We start from the raw sequence: 7,671 nt of genomic DNA on the forward strand, positions 1-7,671 counted from the left end.
CAGGTTTTTCGGACTCTTGCTTTTTGGGTCAGTGTCCCTTTAAATCTTCTCCTCGCTGGTTTTGCAGATTTGCAGATTATGTCTCGGTCTCTTCTCGGCGCAGATCACATTTCCTGTCTCATAAACAGCAGAAAATTTCATATCCGGCGGCTGCAGCTCAGCCTGACACTTATAGAGGCGGTGGAGGTGTCCTTATATTATTATAATGTCCATATGTAAAGAGCGTCATGTGACCAGTGAACCGCAATAATACCGGTGTGACATATAAGTGGCAGAGAACATTGTGTGGTGTTGTGTAGACGGAGCCGCCCTTTAAAGGGCTTGTTTGGAATTAGCAGAACATAGTCACTTACAGCGCCCCCCTAGTCCATGGCTGTGTCTGGTAATGCATTTCAGAACTATTCACTTGACCAAGTGAGATGGCGGGGGGTGGACAGAAACCGCCATGATTGTCTAATCTCATACAGCTTCTGCCCAGTACACGCTATCACCCAGCTACCGGCTTCACACGGGAGACGTGTCAATCAGGTCTATTGAGGGCTGTAATTGCAGCCACCCAGCTTTCTAAGGATCAGATTAGACTGATTAGGATTATAAACACAAATTGCCTCCTTGTGTTCATGTCCAGATACTTGGAGGGTTAATGTCTGAATGGCTGCTTGACTGTGGCAGTGAAAGGGTTCCTATCAAAATCCCTGATAGCCTGGGACAGTGAATGGGTTAATGTTGCTATTCCTAGTGGGATAGGGTTTGGAGGGGCGCAGAAGAGCTGTGAGCTGTGTCCCCTACATCTGTGCCTTAGATGCAAGAGGCTGACTTACATTACTTTCACCCAACTTTCCAAAGACCCAGAACGGCACACAGCTCTGCCTTATTCAACAGACATTCATTTCTCCCACTGCTCTAGTTATATACTCAGTTCTGTCACTCTGGCATATTGTACTCAGGGTGCACAGATGTGTGTGTGTGTGTGTATATATATATATATATATATATATATATATACACTCACCGGCCACTTTATTAGGTACACCTGTCCAACTGCTCGTTAACACTTAATTTCTAATCAGCCAATCACATGGCGGCAACTCAGTGCATTTAGGCATGTAGACATGGTCAAGACAATCTCCTGCAGTTCAAACCGAGCATCAGTATGGGGAAGAAAGGGGATTTGAGTGCCTTTGAACGTGGCATGGTTGTTGGTGCCAGAAGGGCTGGTCTGAGTATTTCAGAAACTGCTGATCTACTGGGATTTTCACGCACAACCATCTCTAGGGTTTACAGAGAATGGTCCGAAAAAGAAAAAGAGGAGAAGAGGTCAGAGGAGAATGGCCAGACTGGTTCGAGCTGATAGAAAGGCAACAGTGACTCAAATAGCCACCCGTTACAACCAAGGTAGCCAGAAGAGCATCTCTGAACGCCGCACAGTACGTCCAACTTTGAGGCTACAGATGGGCTACAGCAGCAGAAGACCACACCGGGTGCCACTCCTTTCAGCTAAGAACAGGAAACTGAGGCTACAATTTGCACAAGCTCATCGAAATTGGACAATTGAAGATTGGAAAAACGTTGCCTGGTCTGATGAGTCTCGATTTCTGCTGCGACATTCGGATGGTAGGGTCAGAATTTGGCGTCAACAACATGAAAGCATGGATCCATCCTGCCTTGTATCGGTAACGGTTCAGGCTGGTGGTGGTGGTGTCATGGTGTGGGGAATATTTTCTTGCCACTCTTTGGGCCCCCCCTTGGTACCAATTGAGCATCGTTGCAACGCCAAAGCCTACCTGAGTATTGTTGCTGACCATGTCCATCCCTTTATGACCACAATGTACCCAACATCTGATGGCTACTTTCAGCAGGATAATGCAATGCCATGTCATAAAGCTGGAATCATCTCAGACTGGTTTCTTGAACATGACAATGAGTTCACTGTACTCCAATGGCCTCCACAGTCACCAGATCTCAATCCAATAGAGGAGCATCTTTGGGATGTGGTGGAACGGGAGATTCGCATCATGGATGTGCAGCCGACAAATCTGCGACTGCAACTGTGTGATGCCATCATGTCAATATGGACCAAAATCTCTGAGGAATGCTTCCAGCACCTTGTTGTATCTATGCCACGAAGAATTGAGGCAGTTCTGAAGGCAAAAGGGGGTCCAACCCGTTACTAGCATGGTGTACCTAATAAAGTGGCCGGTGAGTGTATATATACTGTATATACAGTACAGACTAAAGGTTTGGCCACACCTCACTCGCAGAGTTTTCTGTATTTCCATGACTATCACAATTGTAGATCACACTGAAGGCATCAAAACTCAGAAGTCAGACATGTGGGATTATAGACTTACCAAACAGTGCGACACAGCTAACAATCTGTCTTCTATTCTCGCTTCCTTTTGCTCTGATTCCTGCTTTGCACACTCTTGGCATTCTCTTGATGAGCTCCATGAGGTAGTCACCGGGAATGGTTCTCACTTCACAGGTGTGCCCTGTCAGGTGTAATAAGTGGGATTTCTTGCCTTATAAATGGGGTTGGGACCATCAGTTGTGTTGTGCAGAAGTCAGGTACAGGATACACAGCTGATAGTCCTACTGAATAGACTGGTAGAATTTGTATTATGGCAAGAAAAAAGCAGCTAAGTAAGTAAAACCGAGTGGCCATCATTACTCTAAGACATGAAGGTCAGTCAGTACGAAAAACTGGGAAAACTTTGAAAGTGTCCCCAAGAGCAGTTGCAAAAACCATCAAGCGCTACAAAGAAACTGTCTGACATGATGAAAGGAAGACCAAGAGTCACCTCTGCTGCAGAGGATAAGTTCATCCGAGTCACCAGCCTCAGAAATCGCAGGTTACCAGCAGCTCAGATTAGAGAGCAGGACAATGCCACACAGAGTTCTAGCAGCAGACACATCTGTACAACCACTGGAAAGAGGAGACTTTGTGCAGCAGCCGGCCTTCATGGTAAAATAGCTGCTAGAAAACCACTGCTAAGGACCGGCAACAAGCAGAAGAGACCACAAGGAATGGACATTACACCAGTGGGAATCTGTGCCAAGGAGTGATGAGTCCAAATTTGAGATCTTTGGTTCCAACCCCCGTGTCTTTGTGCGACACAGAAAAGGTGAACGGGTGGACGCTACATGCCTGGTCCCCACCGTGAAGCATGGAGGAGGAGGTGTGATGGTGAGGGGGCCAAGCTGGGGACACTGTTGGGGATTTATACTGAACCAGCGTGGCTACTACAGCATCTTGCAGCGGCATGCTATTCCATACAGTTTGCGTTTAGTTGGACCATCATTTATTTTTCAACAGGACAATGACCCCAAACACCTCCAGGCTGTGTAAGGGCTATGTGACCAAGAAGGAGAGTGATGGGGGGCTACACCAGATGACCCGGCCTCCACAGTCACCAGACCTGAACCCAAGCGAGATGGTTTGTGGTGAGCTGGAGCGCAGAGTGAAGGCAAAAGGGCCAACAAGTGCTAAGCATCTCTGGGAACTCCTTCAAGACTGTTGGAAGATCATTCCCGGTGACTATCTCATGTATATATCCACTCTGGTTCTGCAACAGTCTGTGTCAGTCTTTACTGTCATTCCGACATTCCCAACATGACTGATGAAGATCAGGGTTATAGTTCCCTACTAGCTGCAATCTATGGGGCTTACCCCACAAAGATTTCATGGGTACAGCCAGGGAATATTCCAATCCAACCCTCTGATTTACTACCCAGAGAGGAGTGTCTCTGACCCTGGAGGACTGAGCATGTGCAGGACATACATAGGCAGCTCACTGATTTCACTGTGTAATACTTCATTTCTCCTGTGGGGGTGCTGCAGAGAAATTGCCAGGTTCTTCTATAGCCTCCATTTGATTTTTTGGGCTCCCAGCAGCAGGTCACCCTGTTATCAGCTTATCGTGGGAGGAACTTTCTAATAAAATAGGATTTCCCGATGTAGAGCACCTCCTTAATGTCTTTCGCTCCGTCAGGATTCCCCCCGGATACATCATCGATAAACCTTCCCTTTCACCCAGAACATTGATTTCTCCATATCCACCATCTCATTTCTAACAGTTTGTCAACCCAGCAATAAACTCGCCATCAGAGGTTTACGAGCGCGGGGGGAGGGGCTATTAGTGGTTGATGTGTCGATAATTACTATCCATAATGGATTCTGGACAGGAAGCCTCAGATACATTTGTGGAAGTGAAAAAAATTCATAAAACATTCAGTGTTTTCCAGAGCTTTGCTGTGTCAGGATGTATGACAGATACATGAGCTAGAGTGGGGGTCCATTGACCACCATGGGGCTAGGAGAGGGGCAAACACCAGATTAGGGGCCCCTGCTCAGTGGGTGGGGTAAGCCTGTGTCATGTACCCCTATTCCAGGGGCAGCAGCGCCGTACAAGTATGGGGCACCGCTGTTCACTCATCAATGTTTTCCAGAATCAGAAGGAATAAAATAAACAGTTCTGGATAATCCCTGGATACAATGTAACAAGTTATAGATGCAACACATAATAACAATGTATCAGGGAGCTGCAGAATACAGCCTGGAATCTGCAGATACAACCACATGACTACAGCCGTACAGGCATTTAGGATGACCCCAGGGGGCGCTGTACATGCATTCCCTTCTCTCATAATACCACACTCCTCTTCAGATAGCTGAATTATTATATTACGTGCTTCGGGGGGGGGGGGGGGGGGGAGGGGTTGCAATGATTATGGTGTGTTGGTTGTCTACCTAAAATTAGCGGAGGAAAAAGTTCTGCAAGTCTACCTATGGTAATATACTGTATATACTACATGGTACTGTGTGTGGTATTATTGGGCTCTCTATGGAGGGTTTATTACAGAGCTCTATGGCACTGCTATATGTGTTGTGTATAGCGCTGTGTCTACCTATGGTAATATACTGTATATACTACATGGTACTGTGTGTGGTATTATTGGGCTCTCTATGGAGGGTTTATTACAGAGCTCTATGGCACTGCTATATATGTTGTGTATAGCGCTGTGGTGTTGGTACTGTACAGTAATATTATGTGCATTATATGGTATCACTGTTTAGGTGCTCTATAGTGCGGTTCTATGTTACATGTATGGCACTATTATATAGACACTGTGTGTTGTATTGTTTTGGCTGTGTAGGTTTATTTCAGGACTTTTGGGACTGATCTATGTGCTGCGTTGAGCACTATGACATTGGCACTGTATAGCAGTATTATGTACATTACATGGTATTGCTGTTTAGGTGGGTGCCCTATAACATAGTCCTGTGTTCCATGTAGTCTTATTACTTTTGTGGAGGATCACTACCAGCTATGGAGGGGCACTATCTTCCAGTTGGGGGGCTATTACCTTTGGGGACACTTTTACCTTGTGGGAGCCACAGACTGGGCTTCAGTCTAAAGAGGACAGTAAATGGCAGAGGATTCGATACCACCCTGGGGCCCTTTTACCACTTGTTGCCCCCTTGTTGTTCTTCTGCTCAGCGCCCCCTTTATGCCCATTTGCTATTTAACCCCCCTAAAGGGGCAATAAATGGCGAATGGGAATCCAGGAGACGCTGAACAAAAGGACAGTAAATAAGTCCCTGCTGCAGATTCCCACAAAAATCTGTCTCCTGTTCATTTCAATGGGCAGTTGACGCGTTTCTCTTCTGCTGAAAAATCAGTGAGAAGAAAAAAAGAAACGCCGTATCCGATCTTCGATCTTCAGGATGATTCCACCCAAGGTTCAGAGTTTGGGGTTTCTTATGACAATTTAAAGGGTTACTCCATTTCCTTTGTACTGACCTACGGCGGGGGGGTCATTGTATAGCTTGCCTCGGGCAGCAGAGACGCTTCGTTCACCCCTGTATATAAAATCTTACAGTAACACTCCACACAGTTGTCCAGAGAGCTATAAAATCTCATCTAAATCCTCTCCATAGCAGGCGGAGCGCCCCCTGTGTTATGTGTGAGGCCCCGGGGCCCTTGTTACAGGTGCTGTGTAATGTTTTCCAGGTGTCACATGACTGGGTGTTTCTGCCTCCAGGTGTCACATTGAGAACATGTCACATTTCACCGGCTGCATCATTGTAACTACACGGCTATTGAGCACGTAGCGTAACCCGCAGCAACCCGTCAACAATCACATTAGGTTGTATGATAGTAATAATGGCGTCAGGATCCTCCACATTACTGAACATCAGGTATAGAATATCTGGATACAATGTAGCACATCAAGTCCCGTCACTACAGTATGGAAAATCTGCAAAAGTTCTAGAACTTTCTAATAGACTTTATTACTCATCAAGTGTAAGAATGAGAACTTTCATTCTTACACTTATAACCCGAACACGTCCTGACCTAGTCCAGCTCACACGGCTGATGTGTGCACTATCCTGCAGTATAAAGCATGGGGGGGGGACTGAGCAGAAATCTGAACCTCTTCAGGTAGGAAGGGCCATATAAGGTGCCCATAGATGTCCCTAAAATCATGGGGGAACTAATAACTAACAGTTGTCCTGATAACTCTTGTCCGGTCGGCACAGACATCCTAGTCATCTGAACCAAGCTAGAAGAATTCCTGCACAGACTAATGTGATATATACAACTGCAGGAATTGCAGGAATTTCAGTGACAAATCTGTCCTGTGTGAATACATCCTTATAGGAAATATGAACAGCTCTGGTAGTGAAGGCAAGTAGTGCAGACATTGCTCATATCACAGGGGCTGAGGCTTTGTGTCTGTGCTGGTGTAGATGCGGGGTGGCTCTTGGGGATGATTTGTGTCCTTGAAATTGAATAGTTGTTGCATCTGCTTTGGAAGTGACTTGTGTTTACCTTCTGCATTTACTTTGGAAGTGACCTGTCCTGTGTCTACCTTCTGCAGCTGCTTTAGAAGTGACCTGTACTGTGTCTACCTTCTGCATTTACTTTGGAGGTGACTTGTGTCTATCTTGTGCAGCTGCTTTGGAGGTGACTTGTGTCTACCTTCTGCAGCTGCTTTAGAAGTGACCTGTCCTGTTTCTACCTTCTGCATTTACTTTGGAGGTGACTTGTATCTGTCTTGTGCAGCTGCTTTGGAGGTGACTTGTGTGTATCTTCTGCAGCTGCTTTGGAGGTGACTTGTGTCTTGTGCTGATGTCACTGCTGCATTGTTTCCTGACATGTGCCACTTGCCCCAGGTGATCCTCACACCCTGTGGCTATTGTGTGCACCCAGCCCCATGATAACAGGACAGGGAGCAGCAGCCCTGCAGACAGATCCCGGCCCCGGGCTAGGAGTGGTTTCTTAAGGACGTCCATATTCACCTCTTCACCTTCCTCCAACCAAGCATTGGGAACCCCAAATCCCCCATGTAGCCCCTCACCTGACATTGCTGTGATCCCCAGTGCCCGGGCCCCGGCCTCCCCCTCTCACAGGGGCCCCCAATCCCTTCCCGGGCCCCCAGACCACCTTAAGAGGGAGGTAGCGCGAGCGCAGCCTGTGGAAGAGTCCATTGTGCCTGAGAGGGGGGGAGGATTCTGTAGATGAATCTCTCACTGCACAGATCTATAGACTGAGCTCTGAAGAATCCTCAGAAATCATAAAAAACAGTAATTTAATTTATTTTATAGCAGAAAATGATAAAACCGGAGATAAGACGGGAGTAAGGGGGGGAGAAGTGTCAAAGACC

The sequence above is a fragment of the Leptodactylus fuscus genome, chromosome 8 (assembly GCF_031893055.1).
Source record: "Leptodactylus fuscus isolate aLepFus1 chromosome 8, aLepFus1.hap2, whole genome shotgun sequence".
Taxonomy (NCBI): Eukaryota; Metazoa; Chordata; class Amphibia; order Anura; family Leptodactylidae; genus Leptodactylus; species Leptodactylus fuscus.